This window comes from Lactuca sativa, chromosome 2, assembly GCF_002870075.4.
Source record: "Lactuca sativa cultivar Salinas chromosome 2, Lsat_Salinas_v11, whole genome shotgun sequence".
In the NCBI taxonomy this organism is placed as follows: Eukaryota; Viridiplantae; Streptophyta; class Magnoliopsida; order Asterales; family Asteraceae; genus Lactuca; species Lactuca sativa.
In genome coordinates, this window is record NC_056624.2 from 6373170 (window position 1) to 6397830 (window position 24661).

The window sequence follows — 24661 nt, forward strand, 5'->3', positions numbered from 1 at the left end:
GAATGGTTCTTGACTAGGAAAACTTATATGTCAAGGGGACAGTGGGAGCCTTAAAGATCCTGAAAGAGTTTCAAGATTTAATCAAGAGTAAAACCTGTAATTTATCACTAGCACACGACTTAAGGTTTTCAACCTATCGTGTTGACATAATTCTTATTTCTGTACCTACTTCAAATAAGTTGAATTTACATGTGAGTTATCAGAGTTCAACTTGGAAGCATTGGTGGGCCTTGTGTTACCAAGGTGACAAGAAACTAAGATTGAATAAGTTTAATCCATGTAGGGCTGAATTTGTCACTAACCTTATCTTGTGATTATGGTTTTGACAAATTCGCATGGATAGGAACTCATACACTATTAAATCTAAGTGTCATAAGGTTTCTCTCCGATTCATGAAAATGATGGTGAGGAAATGCTTTCACTAAATAGATTTTAAGTAGATATCAATTGTGTCATTTGCATTTTCAAAAGTCATTAGTGGAGCGCGTGTGGTTAACCGGCACACTAACATGGACTTGTGAGAAATGGCAAATGCCTAAGCAATTGAGACTATGATTACGGCATCCCTTTTCATAGTTCTGAAAATTGTTTAGACACACATGTGAGCTATCTAAGAAAGGGTGTATGAATCTAAATTTCAGAAGTCCAACAGATTTCTGGAAATGTGTCAGAGCTAGTGGGAGCATAAGTGTTATGCTGATAATCATCATGTTAGTGGGAGCATGACTATTATGATTAGTATTGCAAGCTAGCAATGTTAATTATAGAAAACAAAGTTTCAATCCGTGAAGTTGCAGGGGTTGAAAAGTTGTTTTGCTATAATTAAGGGAGAGGAACTTATACTTCATGTCAATTCTAAAGCTTAGATTGAGATTTTAATCATCTTTAGTCAAGAATATATGTGAATTTTGTGTTGGAATGGTTCAACTTGAAGAAATTCTATATATATTGCATTTTCAAAATTCGATTATGATTACGGCATCCCTCTTCATAGTTAAATTTTGAAAACATGGCAAATAAAAAATATTGTAGCAAAAGACTGGTCTAGTGTCATGTCTTTATGTCAAACATCATGAATAGTATCCCATATGCTTCGGATATAGGATCGATTTCATGTGCTATAATATTCATCCTTTCTAAATTTTCCAAATGCTTAAGGCATTTAGAAGGGAAAAGTCTAGAACTGGATATGACTAAAGTGATTAAGCAATTGTCGAGGACAATCTGAGGTTCGCCAAAGATTGGTTGCTCAGGGACATTTGGAAGTCTAGTGTTAATTTTGGTAGGACCATATCGACATTTTCTGAAAAGAGGTAACTCTTGTTCGGAAGTGATAGTCAAATAGGACTATGGAAATGTCTCCATAGGTGGAAGTGATTCAATCTATGTAAGATTAGGAAACTTAATGCAAAAAGGATGTTCCCAAGGAGCTGATCTCCTTTGGAATGCTCTGTAATGGTTGTTGTCAAGTCTTTCTGACTTTGTGCATAATCATTACAAGAGGATCAATGCATATAAGTTTAGAATCTAACAGATTTCAGTAAATGACATAAATTTGGAATTCTTGCATTTACAATAAGGATTTAGGATTGTGAAATGAGTATCATTGGAATCATGTTCAATTGATCTACATCACAATGTAAGGATCATAGACAAACATAGTGTGCATACTTGGGGTATGGCATAACTATTGTTTAGAAAAACAAAGTGTACATGCTAGGAGCATGGGACGACTGTTGTTTTTATTCGAGTCTTAAGTTGATTATTTGAAACATTGAATAATGTGTAATCAATATGGTGATAAATAAAAAGTGGTTTTATTTATATTCAAAAGGGTTCTGAGACCATATTAGATTCGATTATTATTGTATTTCACTTTGCATGTTTTGACTTCCAAAATAGCTAGGTTATTCTTTCCGGATGACTAAGTTATTTAAACACTCCACAGTCGTTCATATGTTGGAAGTAGGTATGAATCAAGACTGTCATGAATCGGGTTTGTAGATGGCTAAATGAGTTTAGTCATGGCAATGGTTGCTACAACATTCATGAGTACTCATAAGTTATGAGTATTGGAATAAACCCACGCTCACTTGTATCACTTCATGGAATTTATCTCGAGTGATCGTGAGACGATAATATCATATAAATCTTCAAACCTAGAGATATGAGTTGTTACCTATGAGTTGGTTGTGCATTGATTGCACGTAAACGCATCAGTAACTTGATGTTATAAAACGTGCCTTTGTGTACAATTCAACAAGTAGTAGAACAAGCATATGAGTCGAAGTTTATCTGTTCCTTCTAGAAATAGAAGCGATATCTGGGCCCCTCGATGATTTTGTTGTGACCTATGTACCGGCCGGTCAGAACTGAATTGATGTGTTCGATTAAGTTCTTTGTCAAACAAATCGAAAATCGGGAAACAAACTGCTGGACAATAAGTACGACGTTGTTCCATGTATTTGTCCGGCTGATATCATGAGAACAGAGGATTATATGATCCCTTATCTAAAATGGACAAGTCATTGACAAGATCAGAGTTCATCTACAAGGTCAGAGTTCGACAGAAGCTTTTGAGAGCTACGATTGTCGGTTGGTTCCTGAAGTCATACGCAATAATAGTTTTAGACTTATCCAAGTGGGAGACTGTTGGATTAATGTCTAAGTCCATAACTATAATTGGTAAGACTTGACCCGACCCGGCATGGTCCATTTGGGTTGCATACCATCATGCACTTGGATAGACTATAATGAGAGAAATAAGACACTTATGGTTATTAATATATTATAAGTTCTAGTATATTAATAATAAGAATAATAAGATTATTTAATTAGTATTGATCAAGAATTAATCTAGGATTAATTAAGTGATCAAAAGAAGACTAATTAAATATATGGGTTGATTGTGTAAATCATCCATACTTATATAGTGGGCTAATGCTCCATGGATAATCAAGTTGGGCTAAAACCCATAGGATGGTCCATGGGTGCTCCATGGTGTATTTGAACCCATGGATCCAAGGAAATGGAAAGTCATGACAATTAAGGATTTACCCTAATTGTAACACTATATAATGATCTTATTCTTGACAAAAATCGGCCACTAGAGAGTGTAACAAAGGGCTAGCCGATTTCATGAAGTGTAGGACTCTCTCAAGTTATTCTAAGAGTTTTGATGATTGTGATTCCATTTGAGGCTTCCACACTATTGGGGCTAGGCACTCAAGCTTCATGAGGACTTTCTACATCAAAGAGGTATGTATTCTATCTTGTTATATTCATGTTTTTGTATGATAGATTAGGATGATACCTTGGATATTCTTATTTGCATGTATAATAGAGAAAACATAGATCCAAGGTATTTAGGGTTGCATGTACACTTAGGAGTGTTAGAATGCTCAAAAACCCAACACAAGGATCTTAGGCCATTATTGGTTAGAGAAGAGTGGGTGTGCAAGGAAGAGGGAGGATTGGCTAAAAGAGCAGCAAGGGGGTCACATTCTGAGGTTGGGAATACAGAGAACACATCATCCAGGTAAGAATTCGTGTGCTCTGTTATTTTGATGTAATTATGAAATTAGGGTTTATAGAACCCATTTGGTGATTTGATGAAGTAATGCCTTGTTACCCCACGGTTATAGTCTTGTATTAGGACCTTTATAAGTCCAGAAGGTCCCATGCATGTGTACTTCGGGACGAGACATATCCCAGGAAGCAGTTACTCGTCTGCATGGCATGGACTCGCCGAGTTGTTCTTCAGACTCGGCGAGTAGCTTGAAGATGTGCTGGGACTCGCCGAGTTGTTCATCAGACTCGGCGAGTGGAGTCGGGGTGGCCCCGCGATTCTTCCACGAGGACCTCGTCGAGTCCAGAGGTATGCTCGACGAGTAGAAAGGGAATATTCAGGAATCTGTGAGGACGACTAGACTCGCCGAGTCGCCATGGTACTCGCCGAGTCCAGTCGAGTTGACCGTTGACCGTTGACCAGAGTTGACCTAAGTCTGACTTCTTAGGGATAGTCACACTTAGATGATATAAGTGTTAATGAGTTATGTAATGTTATAGGAGGATTGTAGCTCGTTGGTTGGTGCGCGAGTGATTTCAGGAGTTGCTAGCTTTCAGCATTTTCGAGGTGAGTCTTCTCACTACACTGTACCCGGAAGGGTTTGATTGTGTGACCGGAAGGTCGATTATGTTATGTGATATGTATGCTATATGTGGTAAGCTAAGTGTTATATGGATATGTATGCTGTATGTGGTAAGTTAAGTGTTATATGTGCTATGTATGATATGTGGGCCGGAAGGCAATATGTTATGGGCCGGAAGGCGATTATGCTATGGGCCGGAAGGCGTTGTACTGAGGACCAGAAGGTCAGGGCCTGGAAAGGCGTATGTGTGTAAGTGTATATTGGGGAACTCACTAAGCATTTATGCTTACAGTTGTTGTGTGTGTATGTATTTCAGGTACTAGCGAGGACCGTGGGAAGGCGCCGGCATGATCGATACACACTGGAGATTGTTTTAGGATCTTGGGAGTTGAATAATTGTATTGATCGAATAACTAAACTATTTATGCCTTGTTTCTAATGGAAAATATTATGTTTTAAAAATGAAAAATTTGTTTGAAAATTTGAGTTGTTACAATTGGTATCAGAGCCTTGGTTTGAGGGATTCGGGTGCACCTTCGGGGGTAACTGAACTCAAACTGAGGATTTGAAGGAAACTTTTCAAATAAAGGCATAAACTTTTGTAAATGGTTTTCGGGTAAGCAAGAAAGAAGCAGTGTGTACGATCAGTCAGCGCCCGAACGGTAAAAGATCCCCAAAATACCTTACAATATTATATGATATGAATTGTTATGCATGCTAGAAGACTAGGTATTCATGATAGGACTAGAGTGGCCTGATTTGTGATGCCTTGGTCTAGGGAAGTTGCCTATATGCGATGCTTTGCTAGTATGCGGGTAGCTTGAGCGTATCAGAAGTAGAGTACTCACTATCTGGAGTTTGGGGAGGAGGATTTGGGATGAACATTGATGCGGTGTGGTCGGTAGTATTGGGCCCGTACTACCGAGGACACCGGGTCAGTGGGAGGCCCAAGTAAGAATCCCTGGATATCTGGGTCTGAGTAGGGTTGCGTGTCGAGTACGATTATGCTCGGTAGAATCTCTGATAGTTTTATGTTGTATTTCAGAGATATCATGGTTAGACCGCGGCATGGGGCGAGTACGAGCGGTGTGAGTGACGAGGATATTCGTCAGATGATCCACGAGGAGGTGGCGGCGGCGATCCGGGCCGAGATCCCGGAGATGTTTGGGTCTATCAAGACCACCCTTATGGAGACGTTCGACGAGCGGTACGCCGCATTGACTGAGGCTGCAACCGCTGCAGCTACCGCCGCTGTGGCCGCTGCTAGGCCACAGGGGGGTGATTCATTGCTGTTCCGAGAGTTCAGCAACACGAAGCCACCAGAGTTCGACGGGACGCAGGATCCGATTGCTGCGATGAGGTGGATCGCAGATATAGAGGGGTGCTTCTACACTTGTTCATGCCCGGAGCACCTGAGGGTACGGTTCGCTTTGAACCAGCTCCGTCTGGGAGCCAAGGACTGGTGGAAGTTCGTGACGGCGAACTTCACTTTAGCAGAGACTGCGGCAGTGACATGGGAGGGGTTCACTACCATGTTCAGGGATGAGTACGTTCCCCCGGTGGAGCGGGAACGATTGGTTCAGGAGTTCTTAGCCCTCAAGCAGGGTACTGATTCGGTGGCGGCGATCACGCGGAAGTTCCACGAGAGGGCGATGTTTTGCCCTGAGCTAGTGGCCACAGAGCAGGCTCGGATGAGCCGGTACTTGGGTGTTCTGAGGAGGGGGATCCGGGAATTTGTGTCAAACTCCACTTACCATACTTTTGCTGAGCTTCAGGCGAATGCCAGGAAGCGTGAGATCGAGTTAGAGACTCAGGCCAGGGAGGAGGCCGAGTCTCAGCAGGCAGACCGGCGACCGGCTCAGTCTCAGCCGGCAGCTAAGCGGATCAAGTCCGCCGATTCGAGGACGGGAGGTTCGAAGAACCGCACTTGCGTAAAGTGCGGTAAGGGTCATGATGGGGCGTGTCGAGCCGGTGCTTGCTACAAGTGTGGCAAGGAGGGACACATTGCTAGGGAGTGTCCCAAGGGATTTATGGTTTGCTTTCATTGCAACCAGACCGGCCATCGGAAGGCCGAGTGCCCTCAGCTTCGTCAGGGATCTGCACCTGTTGCCAGGACTACTGAGACTCGACCGGTGAAGGTCGAGGCCCCGAGGGCTCGTGGGAGAGCCTTTCAGCTGACTGCGGAGGAGGTCCGCGCTGCGCCCGATGTTGTGGCAGGTATGTTTTAATTCATGTACTTATTTTAATGTCAAGATGTTATGCTTATGTTATTATATGCGTAGGTACTTTTCTTGTGAACTCTGTGCCTGCCTTAGTGTTATTTGACTCGGGTGCGAGTAGGTCCTTTGTGTCCTTAGCCTTTAGTCAGCATATTGGTGTTAGTCGTGAGTCGTTGAGCCGACCTTTGAGAGTCTCTATAGCTGACGAGAAGGTGATTTGTGCTGCGGAGGTTCTTCGGGGATGTGTACTAGAGATTTTCGGGGTTGGATTCCCGATTGACCTGATTCCTATCGCGATGGGGGATGTCTGTGTCATCGTGGGCATGGACTGGCTGAGCCGGTTCGGCGCTGTTATCGACTGTGAGCGTCAGTTGGTGACTATACGAGACCCTAGAGGGGGAGTTCTTTCGGTGTACGGCGAGGGTACCCGTGCGGGATCAGCTTTTTGTTCGGCCGCTAGGGCGAGGCAGTGTCTACGGCAGGGCTGTAAAGGTTTTGTGGCGTATATGATGGATACGCGGGAGGTTTCCGAGAAACCGAAGTCAGTTGAGGAAGTTCCGGTGGTGCGTGAATTTTCGGATGTCTTTCCCGAGGAGTTGCCGGGAGTACCGCCTGTGAGGCAAGTAGAGTTTAGTATTGATCTGGTTCCGGGGGCAGCACCTATTGCTAAAGTGCCCTATCGTCTTGCACCTCCAGAGATGCAAGAGTTGTCCTCGCAACTCCATGAGTTGTTGGGGAAGGGATTCATTCGGCCGAGCAGCTCGCCATGGGGAGCACCTATTTTGTTCGTCAAGAAGAAGGATGGTTCACACCGGATGTGCATTGATTACCGGGAGTTGAACAAGCTAACGGTCAAGAACCGTTACCCGTTGCCGAGGATCGATGATCTATTCGATCAGTTGCAGGGAGCATCTTGGTTTTCCAAGATCGATCTGAGGTCGGGTTACCATCAGGTGAGAGTACGGGATGAAGACGTCCAGAAGACAGCGTTTAGGACGCGATACGGGCATTATGAGTTTGTGGTGATGCCTTTTGGACTCACCAATGCCCCGGCTGTGTTCATGGATCTCATGAACAGGGTATGCAGGCCGATGTTGGATCGGTCAGTGATCGTATTTATCGACGACATTCTGGTGTATTCGAGATCGAGAGAGCAGCATGAGGCACATTTGAGGGAGGTCCTTGAGGTATTGAGGTCGGAGAAGCTTTATGCAAAGTTCTCCAAATGTGAATTCTGGTTGCGGGAGGTCCAGTTTCTAGGACATGTGGTTAATCAGAAAGGGATATTGGTCGACCCGGCCAAGGTTGAGGCGGTGATGAGTTGGGAGGTGCCGAAGTCACCCTCTGAGATCAGAAGTTTCCTTGGGTTGGCAGGGTATTATCGGAGATTTATCAAGGATTTCTCCAAGATTGCAGTGCCACTCACCAGATTGACCCGGAAGGGTGTTACGTTCTCATGGGGGCCCGAGCAGCAGACCTCCTTTGAGACACTTCGCCAGAGATTGTGCGAAGCCCCGGTTTTAGCTCTCCCAGAAGGGATGGAAGATTTCGTGGTATATTGCGACGCATCGATTTCGGGATTGGGTGCAGTGTTGATGCAGAGGGGTCATGTGATAGCTTATGCATCGAGGCAGCTGAAGCCTCATGAGGCGAGATATCCCACGCATGATTTAGAGCTGGGGGCAGTAGTGTTCGCTCTCAAGATTTGGCGCCACTACTTGTATGGGGTTCGATGTACGATATACACGGACCATAAGAGTTTGAAGTATTTGATGGATCAACCCAACCTAAATATGCGTCAGAGGAGGTGGTTGGATGTGGTCAAGGATTATGATTGTGAGATCCTGTACCACCCAGGCAAGGCTAACGTGGTAGCCGATGCATTGAGCCGCAGGGCGGAGATCACTCCATTGCGAGATGTGTGCTTGAGATTGACCGTGATGACTCCTGTATTGGACGTTATTTGTAGGGCACAGGCTGAGGCTGTGCGGCCAGAAATGCAGAAGAAGGAGCGGGTTGTGGGGTTAGTCTCAGAGTTTGTCAAGGATGGTCGAGGCCTTATGACGTTTCGGGGTCGGATTTGGGTGCCGTTCGTGGGCGGTACGCGTGTTACGTTGATGGAAGAGGCTCATAAATCGAAATTCTCGATCCATCCCGGTGCTACAAAGATGTATTTGGATCTAAGGAAGGAATATTGGTGGCCCTGTATGAAGAGGGACGTGGCATGGTTTGTTGAGAGGTGCTTGACCTGCCGTAGGGTTAAGGCTGAGCACCAGAGACCGCATGGCAAGTTACAGCCATTGGAGATCCCCGAGTGGAAGTGGGAGCAGATTACTATGGATTTTATCACCAAATTGCCGAGGACTGCTAGGGGAGTTGACGCAATTTGGGTGATCGTGGATAGGTTGACAAAGAGTGCACACTTCCTTGCCATCAGTGAGAGTTCTTCGGCGGAGAAATTGGCGGAGATATACGTTAGAGAGGTGGTGTCTCGGCACGGGGTGCCGATCTCGATTGTGTCAGACCGTGATGTGCGCTTTACTTCCAGATTCTGGAAGAAATTCCATGAGGAGCTGGGTACTAAATTGCATTTTAGTACCGCATACCATCCCCAGACAGACGGTCAGAGCGAACGGACAATTCAGACGCTGGAAGACATGCTCCGAGCGTGTGTGTTAGACTTCGGGGGTAGTTGGGATGCGTACTTGCCATTGGCGGAGTTCTCCTACAACAACAGCCATCATTCGAGCATTGGTATGCCGCCTTTCGAGCTGTTGTATGGTAGGAGGTGTCGGACCCCCATTTGCTGGGGAGAGGTGGGACAGAGAGTGATGGGCAGCACGGAGATCATACTCCAGACGACAGAGCAGATTCAACAAGTGAGACAAAGATTATTGACTGCCCAGAGCCGACAGAAGAGTTACGCAGACAGGCGCCGATCCGAGCTTGAATTTCAAGTCGGCGACTTCGTTCTCCTGAAGGTCTCTCCTTGGAAAGGAGTGATTCGATTCAGGAAGAGGGGCAAATTGGGGCACCGGTATATTGGGCCATTTCGTGTGATTGCAAGAGTAGGCCGGGTAGCCTATCGGTTGGAGTTGCCAGCGGAGTTGGGTCAGATCCATGACACTTTTCATGTATCGCAGTTGAGGAAGTGCATAGCCGATGAGTCGGCAGTGGTTCCATTGGAGGATATTCAGGTGGATGCGAGCCTGAATTACGCGGAAAGACCAGTGGCTATCAGGGATCGGAAGATCAAGGTTCTGAGGAATAAGGAAGTACCTCTGGTGTTGGTTCAATGGCAACACCGTAAGGGATCAGAAATGACTTGGGAACCGGAGCGTGAAATGCGGGAGCAGCACCCGGAACTATTTGCAGAATGAGACTTCGAGGGCGAAGTCTAATCCAAGTGGGGGAGAATTGTAACAGCCCGGAACCTCAGGTATTATTAAAATTATGTTTTTGGGGTGATTTAAGGGGGGACTCGGCGAGTTGGTGCCTAGACTCGCCGAGTAGGATCGCGGACTTGGTCGCGGGTCCGCGACTGGACTCGACGAGTCCAGATATGGACTCGGCGAGTCGACGCTGTTCAGCAGAAACCCTAACCGTTCAAGGTTGGGACGTATAAAAGGGGTCCATTGGCCGTCATTGTTCGTTTTTGCCTTCTGAGAAGAACCCTAAATCGATTAAGTGCAGCAGGAGCAAGGATCTTAGGCCATTATTGGTTAGAGAAGAGTGGGTGTGCAAGGAAGAGGGAGGATTGGCTAAAAGAGCAGCAAGGGGGTCACATTCTGAGGTTGGGAATACAGAGAACACATCATCCAGGTAAGAATTCGTGTGCTCTGTTATTTTGATGTAATTATGAAATTAGGGTTTATAGAACCCATTTGGTGATTTGATGAAGTAATGCCTTGTTACCCCACGATTATAGTCTTGTATTAGGACCTTTATAAGTCCAGAAGGTCCCATGCATGTGTACTTCGGGATGAGACATATCCCAGGAAGCAGTTACTCGTCTGCATGGCATGGACTCGCCGAGTTGTTCTTCAGACTCGGCGAGTAGCTTGAAGATGTGCTGGGACTCGCCGAGTTGTTCATCAGACTCGGCGAGTGGAGTCGGGGTGGCCCCGCGATTCTTCCACGAGGACCTCGTCGAGTCAAGAGGTATGCTCGACGAGTAGAAAGGGAATATTCAGGAATCTGTGAGGACGACTAGACTCGCCGAGTCGCCATGGTACTCGCCGAGTCCAGTCGAGTTGACCGTTGACCGTTGACCAGAGTTGACCTAAGTCTGACTTCTTAGGGATAGTCACACTTAGATGATATAAGTGTTAATGAGTTATGTAATATTATAGGAGGATTGTAGCTCGTTGGTTGGTGCGCGAGTGATTTCAGGAGTTGCTAGCTTTCAGCATTTTCGAGGTGAGTCTTCTCACTACACTGTACCCGGAAGGGTTTGATTGTGTGACCGGAAGGTCGATTATGTTATGTGATATGTATGCTATATGTGGTAAGCTAAGTGTTATATGGATATGTATGCTGTATGTGGTAAGTTAAGTGTTATATGTGCTATGTATGATATGTGGGCCGGAAGGCAATATGTTATGGGCCGGAAGGCGATTATGCTATGGGCCGGAAGGCGTTGTACTGAGGACCAGAAGGTCAGGGCCTGGAAAGGCGTATGTGTGTAAGTGTATATTGGGGAACTCACTAAGCATTTATGCTTACAGTTGTTGTGTGTGTATGTATTTCAGGTACTAGCGAGGACCGTGGGAAGGCGCCGGCATGATCGATACACACTGGAGATTGTTTTAGGATCTTGGGAGTTGAATAATTGTATTGATCGAATAACTAAACTATTTATGCCTTGTTTCTAATGGAAAATATTATGTTTTAAAAATGAAAAATTTGTTTGAAAATTTGAGTTGTTACATGGTTTTGACCTATGTACCGGGCCCGGTCAAAACCTAATTGAAGTGTTCAATTTAGTTCTATGTCGAAACAAATCGGAGATCGAGAAACAAATGCTGGATAATAAGTAAGACCATGTTCCATGTGTTTGTCTGGCTGATATCATGAGAGCACAGAATTATATGATCACTTATCTTAAATACCGTATCATCATCATCTGAGTTCCGAGAGACTTTGAAAGAGCTACGTTTGCTAGTCAGATTTTGAAGTCATATTTGCAAATATAGTTATTAGACTTATCCAAGTGGGAGACTGTCGGATATAGTGTCTAAGTCCATAACTTTATTTGGTATGTACCTGATCCGACCCGGCATGGTCCATTTGGGTTGCATGGCATTACAATACTTGGATAGACTAAATGAGAGAATATGGCACTTATGATTATTAATATATTATAAGTTCTAATATATTAATAATAGTGTTATTTAATTAGTATTAATCAAGTATTAATCTAGTATTAATTTGGTGATCAAAGTGAGACTAATTAAATAGATAGGGTTGATTATGATAATCATCAATTCTTTTATGGTGGATTAAGGATCCATGGTTTATGGGTTATGGATGTAACCATTTGGAGCTCCATGGATGGTCCATGGGAGTTACAAACCCATGGGTCATGAGAAATGAAGAGTCATGACAATTATGGGTCTTCTTAATGAAACCCTAATTGTGACACCACTATAAAAGGAACCCTTTGGCTAGTAAAATCGGACCGAGGAGGGTTACTAGAAAGGGCATAACCGATTTTCAGTGCTAGATGTATTCTCTCAAGTTATTCCAAGTTTTGTGGTGTTGTGTGAAGCATTTGAGGCACAACATTTGGGGTGCTAGGCTCACAAAGTCTCAAAGGAATCCAAGCAACAACAAGGTATGTATTTCTACTAGTTTTTATGTTTCATTTATTCCCCATGCCATGCTAGTTAGGAAATAACCTTGAAAAAGAAATTTGCATGTATATAGAGAAAACATAGATTCAAGGTTATTAGGGTTGCATGTACACTTAGGAAGTGTTAGAATGCTCAATACCCATCATTTAGACCTCAAGAAACTGTATTGGTGGCCGAACATGAAAGTAGAGATCGCTACCTATGTGAGCAAGTCTCTGACTTGCGCCAAAGTCAAGGTAGAGTACCGAAATCCATCGAGATTACTACAACAGCCTGAAATACCCGAGTGGAAGTGGGAGCAGATAACCATGGATTTCATAACCAAACTACCCAAGACAGCAGGTGGACTAGACACCATTTGGGTAATCCTCGATAGATTAACAAAATCCGCACACTTCCTGCCAATAAAAGAAACCAACAAGATGGAGAAGCTAGCTCGAACCTACATCCGAGAGATTGTACGACTACATGGTGTACCAATATCCATTATCTCCGACAGAGATAGTAGGTTCACCTCACGATTCTGGCAATCGTTACAAAAATCTCTAGGAACGAGGCTCGACATGAGTACTGCTTACCATCCACAAACCGACGGTCAAAGTGAGAGGACCATACAAACCTTGGAAGATATGATAAGAGCTTGTGTAATCGATTTTGGTAAAGCATGGGATACCCATTTACCACTAGTCAAATTTTCATACAACAATAGCTATCACTCCAGCATTAAAGTTGCTCCATTTGAAGCCCTCTACGGATGAAAGTGCAGATCACCACTGTGCTGGACTGAAGTCGGTGACACGCAACTAGCCAAGGGACAAGTACCCGACAACACTCTCACTGGCTCGAAAATCATAAGAGAAACAACTGAGAAGATTTTACAAATTCGGGAACTACTAAAGGCTTCAAGAGACAGACAAAAGAGTTATGTATACAAAAGACGGAAACCCTTGGAATTTCAGGTAGGGGACCAAGTGCTATTGAAGGTCTCACCCTGGAAAGGGCTAATACGTTTTGTAAAACGTGGGAAACTAAACCCAAGTTATATCGGACCATTCGAGATTCTTGCAAGGATCGGCCCGGTAGCCTACAAACTGCGTCTACCGCAGGAACACAATAACGTACACCCTACCTTTCATGTGTCAAACTTGAAGAAATGTTTGTCCGATGAGACCCTCATCGTCCCTCTAGACGAAATTGAAATCAACGAGAGTCTCCACTTTATAGAAGAACCAATTGAAATCATGGATAGGGAAATTAAAAGAACAAAATAAAGTCGCATACCCATCGTGAAGGTCCGCTGCAATGCAAAGCGGGGACCTGAATATACTTGGGAGCGCGAAGATCAGATGAAACAAAATTGCCCGCATCTGTTTCCCTAGTCCACAAATAATTACCTTACATTAAATTTCAAGACGAAATTCCCTCTAACGGGGGGATGATGTGACAACCCGATATTTCGACTCTATGTAATGACCTAAAAAGTCAAGTATTGTAACCACTTTTGATATAATAAAATTAACTTCGAAAAATAAGATGTGCAAAAGTCTCTATAGGGATATCTATTATGCTAGATAATGTGTCAAGGTTTATAGAAATACTAAGAACACTAAAATCCGGGTTATAACGAAGAAGTTATCACCATTCTAAGATTTCCGACAAAACCAGAAACATCGATTAAACGAAAAATGTGAAGTTTCAATACAATGGTTTTTAGCCTTAAGTATCTAAATGAAAGTTGTAGAGATCATTAAATCGTGAGCGTACACAAAAAGAACGTCCAAATCTAACTACGTATGAGGAAGTTATGATTTTTCCAAGATTCAGATATAGCAGTAGACAGCTAAAAACTCAAAACAGATCTCGAGAGAGTTTTGACCGAGACAACCTAAATGAGAATCGAAGGTCTCAACAATAGTAGCGCAACGGTGAAAAGTCTGACGAAAACGGACATCGGATGAAGAAGTTATGGATTTTTAACGGACTTTTCGTGTCCTGACCCGCTAAAAATAGATAGTTAAAAATAAAGTCAAAATTAGCCGACAAAGTCTAAACGAGAGTTGTAGAGCATATTTTCAGCTACACGGACACATAAAGAACGTCGAAAACAAAGCTTGTACGCGAAATTTATGTATTTTACAAGTTCGGGGTCCAAAATTAGAGGCTGTTAGGTTTGCCACGACGTGGCACAGTTTGCTGCGACCCGGCAAGTGACTAAGGGCGTCCAATCAACGGAAGGAGATAAGATTTGACCACCACGATGTGGCCAACCCTTTTCCATGACGTGGCACCCAAAAATCCACCCTATAAATTGAACTCTTGGGGTGCCGGGTTTAGGTGCTCCATTCTTCCATCTCTCGTGCTGAAACTCTGCGGTTAAGCTCCCGAAGCCCCGGTTTTCACACTCAAGTTCCGAAGGAAGATTCTACACTCCCGATATTCCCGATATTCTTGAGAATCCCGAGAAAAATCAACTTTCCAAGTCGAAGTTCTGCTCGATTTTCATCTCGCTTTCTTCGATCAATCAAGTGAGTTCATACCCCTATAAAATACACTTTCAAATGTTTTATCAATGCTTTTTATACACTTTTAAGGGGGGGAAATACAAGTAACCACACGGTTATTATCGTGTGTAACATAAAGTTTCACTATATACACTTTTTATCAAGTGAATCATATGGGATTCATAACTACTACATAGGAACTTTCGTATGCGCTATATATTCAAGATAACATCTTGTCTTTTGGAAATAAGACATGTTTATATGTATATATATATATATATATATATATATATATATATATATATATATATATATATATATATATATGCGAATCAAACACTTTATTTATACTTTAAGTATATCTGATCATTTATGTCACTTTAAATGTTATAACTTACATAACAAGTGAGCATTACACTAGGATTTACCATATGAACGAAACACTCACTTTGAAAAACTATAATAGGTATAGTTTACGAGAAAATCATGAACATTTACATACTAGAAACACTATATCAAACAGATATTTTCATACACAAGAACAAATGGACATTTTCATATGTAAATCTGTTTTATACTAAGTTTTTTGAGACATTTCACGTACTTTCGAGTATGCATTTTAAGTCCTGTATTATATACCATAATCCCTTGTAGGGGGCGTGATACTTGTGTATAGATCTATACGGGATTGACAATCCCGCACCTAAGTTGTTAGCTACAGTTAGGCCGACAGGCCTGGGGTGACAAACGTCATAACTTTCCAACGCCTGAAGAACGTTGCTATAGGCATCCTGGTCAAATAGTATGGTTATAAGACTCACATGGAGTATTAAAAACACATTGATTTATGGGGTTTTTCAAATGCCTTAGAGATTTATACATAAACTTACTATTTTAGGCATGAAAACCACTATTGCATTATAGTTTTGGAACAATTAAACTACCATCTACTATAATAGAAAATATGGGATTTTCTAGGAACATTTAAACATGTACAAACCACTTTCATTTTATTTCATACAACTATTGTCACTAAATACTTATGAACTCACCAGCTTAAATGCTACTCTACTCTTTCAAAACTACTTGTATTTCTCAAGGATTCAGTAATACAGGTAAAACTACTGCTTTTGAAGAAGGGACGCTGCGACGTTAGTTTAATTTCATTTTGACATCATATTGTAATTTCTTTTGAAACAAGTACTTTTCTACAATGTAAAATTTCAAATTATATATATGATGGTTGTGTTACTTTCTTTACTATGTATTCAACTATTTCGATACTACATGAAGTAATCCGCCCTCGAACAATTCCGCCGTTCTGGTTTGGGGGTGTGACACGTTAGTGTATAATCAACTAAACATAAGTTCATTTTCAAAGTACCAATTCACAAAATAGAAACTACAGTAGAACATTTACAACTGGTAGAACTAGGCACACTCATAGTTAGAAGTTTTACATAAAGGAATACAAATACAGAACATTGGGTTACAAATAAGAATGGTTTTATGAGATTAAAACAACTTTTCATATACATTAGAAAGTATAGGATTTTCTGGAACAACTTACAGATTCATGGAAAAGAAAACATACTTTTAAACGTAAATAATTATGCACTCACTCAACTTTATGTTGATACTCTCTTTTCAAATTACTTGTATTCTCAGGGAAACAATAAACAGGTACTCCCCGAGCTTTTTGAGAAGATGTATTTATTTTAATTCATATCTTCTTCTTTTGTATAACTATTTTGGTTTCTATATATAGTGATTGAACACATGTAAATACTTCTACTTTTTAAATACAATGGTTGTTTGTACTTTGATTACTATGATTCATGTGTTGTGATACTACAAATGAAGTCCTCCACCCCCAGACGTTTCTGCCGTCTGTTATGGGGGTGTGACGTGTGGCCCTTGCCGTTATGTTTCGCCCTCTTGTTGAGTCAACAACTGATAGTATGGTGGACAATAAGGTCGGGATTGCTGCCTGCATTCGTCGGGTTGCAAAAAAAAGGAAGGTTGTGCAAGCGATGAGTGGACCGGCGCCCGAGGGCAGTTCAGGACCCATTGGCCGATGTGTGATGCAGCGTCGCGGCCTTATGCGCTTGTTGTCTTCTATGCGGTCACATTCAGGGGATTTGTTGGTGATACCCGATAAGGACGTTCAACAGTATGAAGATATCAAGGGGGCGTCTCGTCAGCACATTGTTCCTATTCCAATCTCTTTAAGTCCTAGTTTTAGCCCCCGGTCTTCAAAGGGTAGTACTAAGTTGTTCTTTCAGGAGCCTGTTGTTGTGGGGGTACTTCACAGTGCCCCTGCTTTTGTTCCGGGATGGAGCTTGCGATCTGATTCCCGTATGATTGTGCGTTCTGTTGCATTGGATTTTACCCGCCATGCTCTTCCTCCGGCCACCGTAGAGGATATGGATTCAATGATCAATGCTTTCTTGGCTCATGACCTTGCCTATGCCACTGGGCAAGCCCTGACATACTTGGCCGGTGGGTACAGACGTGTGCAACGGTTCAACGAGTTGGAGCATGCACATTCTACTCTTGCGGCGAGCGAAGCTGGTTTAAGGGGCGAGGTGGCGGACCTTGGTGCCAACGTTTGTTGATTGGGGTGTGAAAACAAGTCTTTGGTGTCGGAGAAATCGGTGTCAAAAGATGTTCGGAGTGCTCTGGAGGCCTAGGTGGAATATATGACCATTGTGAATGAAGGTTTAATGATACAGAATGAAAGTCCGGAGCGGGACCTTGTCGACCGTGAACGTGAGTTGGAAGTGTCAAGACCTGATTGTAATTGGCTTCTCCAGGTTGGCCTTGTGCCTGTGATGGAAAATCTTATTGAGCATCCCGAGTTTACCACTGGTATTAGCCGTATTCGTCATGCTGCATTTGTTGCTGGTGAAGATTCGGGCTGGGCTAGCTTAAAAGCACATGTTAACGCTAGGACTTATGACCCTTCTGCTAGTGACTCACAGTCGAGTCATTCTTTGTCCTTGGATGATGCTCTCTTTGATTTTTCAACCATGGAATTTGCTGGCTTGCTCGGGTTGGGCCACCTGGATGTGGATGGGGCGAAAGCGTTGTGTTCTTTTGGTGAGTGTGAGGTCGTTATGGATGGTTTGGGTGTAGGGATTGGTGAAGCGGGCGGTGGGATGGGTGGTGATGCTGGTGGAGTAGGTGATGGAGCTGGTGGTGGAGGTGATGGTGGAGTTGGGATTGGGGTAGGTGGTGCTGGTGGTGGTGTATGAAGTTGTCTAGAGCTGCCCTTTCAAGATGTGAAAAAAATCTTGTTGAAGCTTAATTTTGTTATGTTTTGTCTTAAACAATTTATGGCCTCTAAGGCCTTTATCGTATTGTATTTGTAGTTATTTTGACTAAATCTGTGACCCCTAAGGCCCTTATGCATGAATCAACAATGGTTTTACTCGTTTACTGTGTGTTTTGCTTTTTGGTTGCTACATTGTCTTATTCGTTGAGTATGTTTTCTTACTTTGGTTATATTGAGGCTTATGTGTAGTTTTTTTTTTCATGTTATTCCGAGATTTAGCTTCTCGTTGTGTGCATGTGGATTCACTAAGTATCCTCTATGTTGTGTTTACTATTCTAAAAAATTATATGTTAGGCATACTCATTGTATTATGTATTAAAGATAGTGGATTTTCTTTTATTTATGTAATTCTGATACATAGTGATTTTGCACCATAATTCCCTATCGGACTACCCTGAGTGTCCTCCTGTTGGTCCGGGGGAGTAATCCGGCCAAGGGATGTCTCCTTGCTCTCCCTTTTGTATAGGGGATTCCAATTCTGCTCGAAAGTGGTGTACCATCGTCCTTGTATGGTCCTACCTACGGCTGGCTCAGCTTCCCGCGGGGTTGTGCATGGCTAACTTCATTCTTCCGCAGGACGTAATCCCCGACCCGAAAAGCCTTATCTTTGACCCGTTGGTTGTAATATCTTTCTACTACCTTTTTGTAGGCGGCTTGACGCATACTTGAGCGCTCTTGCCATTCTTCCAGGAGGTCCAAGTTTTCCCTTCGATTTTCACTATTTCCTTTCTCCTGACAATACTCTTTTCGTACTGACCGTATCATTATTTTTGTTGGTGGCATTGCCTCGACTCCATAAGCCAAGTTGAACAGTGTCTCCTTTGTGCTAGCCTGTGGCATGGTTCGGTACGTCCAAAGGACTTCTGGTAGCTCATCTACCCAGTTGCCTTTTGCTTTGCCCAATCGCTTCTTGATCCCTTGTACCAACGTCATGTTAGACACCTCTGTTTGTCTGTTGGCTTGGGGGTGCGCCACATACGTGAACCCCTGCTCTATTCCTCTTTCGATGCACCAATCCTTGAAAGGATTCTCAATGAACTGCAAACCATTATCACTGATTAAAACTTTGCGTGTCACAAATCTCGTTATTATGTTTTTCCACACGAACTTAATTATCTATTTTCCGATGATACATGCCAGTGGTTCGACCTCTATCCACTTCATGAAATAATCAATCGCTACTACTAATAACTTTACTTTCCCTGGTGCTTCTGGAAAAGGGATGACGATATCAATCCCTCACTGATAGAAAGGCCACAGGCCGACTATACTCGTTAACTTGAATGGTGGTACCCCATGTGCTGACAAGAAAGTTTGACATTCTACGCAAGCCCGGGTCAGTTCGACAACGTCTTGATGTATGTTTGGCCAGTAGATCCCCATGCGTAGTACTTTACCTGTGAGCGCTGCGCTCCCTCATGGGCTCCAGCTGACCTCATTTGGGCTTCCTTTAAAGCTTTCTTCCCCGACTCACCATCTATGCATTTGAGCCATGGAGTCGTATGACCTTTTCTATATAGTGCTCTCCCCAGGATTGCATACTGGTGAGTTTGTATCCTTGTTTTCCGAGCCTCTCCATGATCACCGGGGAGTATGCGATGCTGCAGGTAATCCATGATAGGCGTCATCCAGTTGGGCTGTGCTGTCGATAGGGAGTCAACTTGGCGCTCGTCAATGCTCCTCTCTTTTAATACCTCCACCAATACTTCCTTGGAAAGGTGACCGAAACATGTTGATGCTAGTTTGCTGAGGGCATCTGCTCGCCTGTTGTGTCCCCTCAAAATCTGCTTTATTGTGAAACTCTTTAGTGAACTTGTGATTCGTTGTACCACCTTAACATACCTCTCCATTCGTTTATCCTTTGCTTCAAATTCCCCCGTGACTTGGTTGGCTTCCTAGCGTGAATCAGTCAAAGCTATAAACCTTTCCGCCCCCATTTTTACTGCCAATCTGAGACCAACCAGCAAGGCTTCATACTCAGCTTCGTTGTTGGAGGTACGGAAGTCAAATCATAAGGTGTATGTAATTTTTTCCCCTGTAGGGTTGGTTAGGATGAGCTTTGCGCCCGAGCCTTCTTTGTAGAGGATCCATCCATGTAGAGGGTCCACTGTTTGTCAGTTTCTCCCTCTGGACACCTTTGTCGGGTTGTGCCAATTATTTCTTGCTGGAGATCCCCTGGGATTTCAAGCAGGAAATATGTTAATGCCTGTCCCTTGATGCTTACCCTGGGATGATAGCTGATATCGTGCTCCCCAAACTCTATGGCCCATTTTGCAATTTGTCTAGATGTTTCTGGCTTCAGAAGCACCTGCTTAATCGGGCAGCTAATTAACACCTCTATCTGATGGGCCTGGAAATACCGACAGAGCCTTCGTGCTGCATAGATTAAGGCGAGCACCAACTTCTCGATGATTGGATAGTTGACTTCGGGTCCCTGCAGGACCGAGCTCACAAAGTAGATCGGAAGCTGCCACCCTTGCCTCTCAACTACTAGCACCAACGATATGACATCTTTTGATGCGGACAGGTAAACCTACAGCGTTTCTCCGGGTATCAGGCTAGCCAGAGTAGGGAGTGTGTGTAGTGCCTTTTTATTTTTTGTAGCACAGACTCGGCTTTCGGTGTCCACTGGAAGTTATTCTTTTCTATGCACCCTTTAAGTGTATGTAATAGGGGCATGGCTTTTTCGACTGACTTGGAGATGAATCGGTTGATCACCGTTAGTTTTCCATTTAACCCTTGAGCGTGTCTAAGCGTGTTTGGTGAAGGCGTCTCCTCGAGCTTGCTTATCTTGGCTGGGCTTGGTTGGATTCCCTCCTTTGTCACATAATACCCCAATAATTGTCATTCTTCTGCCCCGAAGGTACACTTTGCGGGGTTTAACTTCATCTTAGATCTTTTCAAAGTTTGCACCGTCTCCTCCACATCACGTAGTAGCCTCTGCTCGCCTAGGATTTTAATGACCATGTCATCAACATAGACCTTGATGTTCCTTCCGATTTGGTTGGAAAATAGGGAGTCGACCAGCCGCTGGTAGGTTGCCTCAACGTTCTTTAATCTGAATGGCATTTTTGTGTAGCAAAAGGCATCGTGATCTGTCTAGAAGGCTGTTTTCTCTTCGTCATTTTTGCTCATTAGGATTTGGTGATACCCCTTGTACGCATCCGAGAAGCATTTCCACTGGAAACTTGTAGGGACTCTACCTTCTGGTCTATCTCCGATAACGGGTGGCAATCCTTGGGGCATGCTTTATTGAGATCGGAGTAATCAATATACTTGCACCAACTACCATTGTGTTTCTTTACCATTACGGGGTTGGCGATCCATGTAGGGAAAATCGCTTCCCTAAGGATTCCAGCGCAAGTCAATTTGGCCACTTCTTTGTTGATTACCCTGTTTTGGTCTCCTCCTTGGACCCGCTTCTTCTGCTTTATTTCCTTAACTCCTGGTTTTATCATCAGCTTGTGTTGTATGATTCCTCGATCGACCCCTACCATGTCTGTGGGCGTCCAAGCGAACACATGTTTATATTTCTGCAATAGCTGAACTAGCACTTGTCTCGTTTTCGTAGGGAGGGCCGTCCCCACGTTCACCCGCTGGTCTGGGTATTCCCTATTAATAACCTCTCCCCCGTTCCACGAGTCCGGCCTTGGTCTCTTGGCTTCGGCTGAGATGTCTCTTGGTTGCATGATCTCGTAGCATTTGAGCTCCCTAGGGGGAGTGGCTAGGATTGTTCTCGGTCCCTGGCTTGTGCTGAATTTCACTATCCCATGGACTATTGATGAGATTTATCTGAACTTTAGTAAGGTCATCCGTCCCAATATGACATTGTGTTTCCGATGGGTGCCATATGACCACAAAATCCACCAGGGCGGTCCGTCGCTTGGTTTTGTGTTGACTGGTTAATGTAAACGGTAAGTGAATCGTGCCTAAGGGCCACAAGCTATGTCCTGTGAATCCTGTGAGTTGGCATGTAGCTGGCCTCAGACCTTCCTTCCACGTGTTTGGTAGCATTCGGAAATAATGTTCGTAGATGATGTCCGCAGAACTTCCCGTGTCGACGTATACTCGATGAACGATGACATCTCGAATGGATCCTTGGATGACGAGGGGGTTGTCCCCGCTCCAGCCAGTTAGTCTTGGGCCATTTATTGAGAACGTCATACCCTGTATTGCTTTTGTGATGCTTCGTGTGTCTACTGTGCGTTTCGCTCTCCCCCTTTTATTGTTGATCACAAGGATTTCCAACCTACGATCTGACCTTCCAGTGGCATCTTTGGGGTTTTCTGCATTAAACTTGGCTCGTAGACTCTTGGAAATTTCTATCACGTTTCCCTTTAGTTGCTTTTCCTCAATTTCCCTATTTAGGACTGAACAGTTGATCGTGTCATGAGTCCTGCTCTTGTGGTATTCACAATACTGCGTTTTAGTGCCTTTTGCCGCCAGATTCTCATCGACCATGTAGACTTCTGCTTGTCTTCCCCGCCTCTCATCTTTAAAGAAAGGTCTGAAATGCCCTGGCAACCGTCTATCTCGCCCTATGAACCTATCTCCCCTGGAGGATCGGGGTGGGGAGTAGGGTGGTGGCTTCGCTTTCCAGCGGAGGATGTCATGGCATTGAGATATGTCTGCTACGATGCTTCGCCTTCCTTTTCGCATAGGAATCACTCCTTTCGTTCTACCCTTGTTTGGGGTCGCTTGCCCATTAGTTTCTGGGACAACGATCCTGGTAAAAATCCCCAAGTGAATGCTCCCACGATCAAACCCTCATCGTGCCTTGGAACGTCTAGAATTGCTTTAATGAACCTGGCAAAATAGTCCTTGACTCTCTCCCCATCCCGTTGTTTGCACCCAGTGATCAAGTGGTAATCGCCCTTGTACTTCCGGAGTTGCATGAAGTTACTTTGCAAAAGGTACTTCAGCTGGCTAAAGTTGTTGATGCTGCGTAGGCGCAGTCTCTTAAACCATGTCCCTGCGTTGCCATCTAAGGTAGTGGGGAAGTATGTGCACCAGAACCGTTTGTCTTGCTTGAGGGACGTCATGGTCCATTCGTATGTACCGATGTGGCTATCTAGGTCGGTAGTGCCATCATATGTCTTAAAGTGGGGCAGTTTGGTGGTGTTAGGCATTTCGTATTCCAAGAGATCTTTGACGAATAACGATGTGACACTTCGTGATAAGCAATCTTGGTTTGGGGTTCGTTGAGTGAAGTGATACCCTGGCTGTTGTATTGCCAAAAAGGGTTGTACAAACATGTTATAGGCTATGAATTCCGGCGTTACCGAGCCGTAGAAGTTTGATGGCTGAAATGGTGTAGGGAAGGTGTGAGTCATGGGTATTTGTTGTTGGGCCATGGGTATTTGCTGTTGGGCCATGGGTATTTGCTGTTGGGTTATGGGTATTTGTTGATAATGTGCAAGTGGTGATGTTGATGTGTTGCCCGCCATCAATGACGGGTGGTTCTGCAGTTGTGGTGTAACATTTGGGCCGATTATAGTGTTGTTCTCATGTAAGCTTTTCATGAAAGGCGTTATGGGTGTTGTTTGGGGATTGCTAGAACCGGTGGTGTTAGGGAAAAATGGCAGCAAAGTGGGTACAATATATTGGTTAAGCACACCTCTATTTGGGAGTGGATGGCAATGTCTGCCTCTGGGTTAAAACCGATTGCATGATTGCTATAACGGAGGGTGGCAGGTCATCTGGTAACGGTGCCGTCATGGGATACGGTAGCGGACCATCGGATGACGGTGCTACCACAAGAGGTGGTGGTAGGCCACCCGATGATGGTGTTGGTTCAAGAGAGAGTGGTAGGCCACCCGATAATGGCACAAAGATGGTCACGGGCCGCCGGAGGATGGTGCTGCTTCAAGAGATGGTGGCGGGCAGTCAAAGGATGGCACTACTGGAGTGTTGGCTGCTTCCAATGACGCCATGGGGTGTATAGGTCTATGCAGTGGTTTCGATGGCTCACCCATCATCTTCTTCGTCATGCGTGGTTAGGTTGAAAGAGAAAAAGAAAAAGGGGTTTGTGTATTTATTGTCACACAAACAGATGACACCAAATGATGCGACCTACTTCCAAACCACCTTGGCTACTGAGAGATGGTCGTCGGGATAAAACCTGAGAGGTCACAAAGAGTGAAGAAACATCATAAAACCTGAGAGGTCACAAAGAAAGAAGAAACGTCAGCCACTCTCCGGGAGGAGGTCCAGAAAGACGCTCCGACGGTCAAGTTAGTGGGACGAATCTGAAATATGGAGGTGTATGATACAGGAAGAGAATAGCTTACATCTGAAGGCAGAGTAATTGATCTTTTATACTGAGGATCCTTCTCGATTGGTATGAGGGATAAGAACGACGAATCCGATAGGATCCACCGTCCTTATTGGAGGACCGTGCTCCACATTCATGTATGGTCAAATGATTGATCTAGGTGCTAATGCTCTGGTTGTTCTCTTTTTCTCCTGGAGCCGTTATCCTTTGAATGTAGCTAAAGGACAATGCTTGGCGAGGGCATACTTCCTACGCAGTCACCTCGCGGGAGTCTGGGGTTGCCATAGCGGCCGAGTCACTTGCCCAGGCTTCACTAGGAACTCC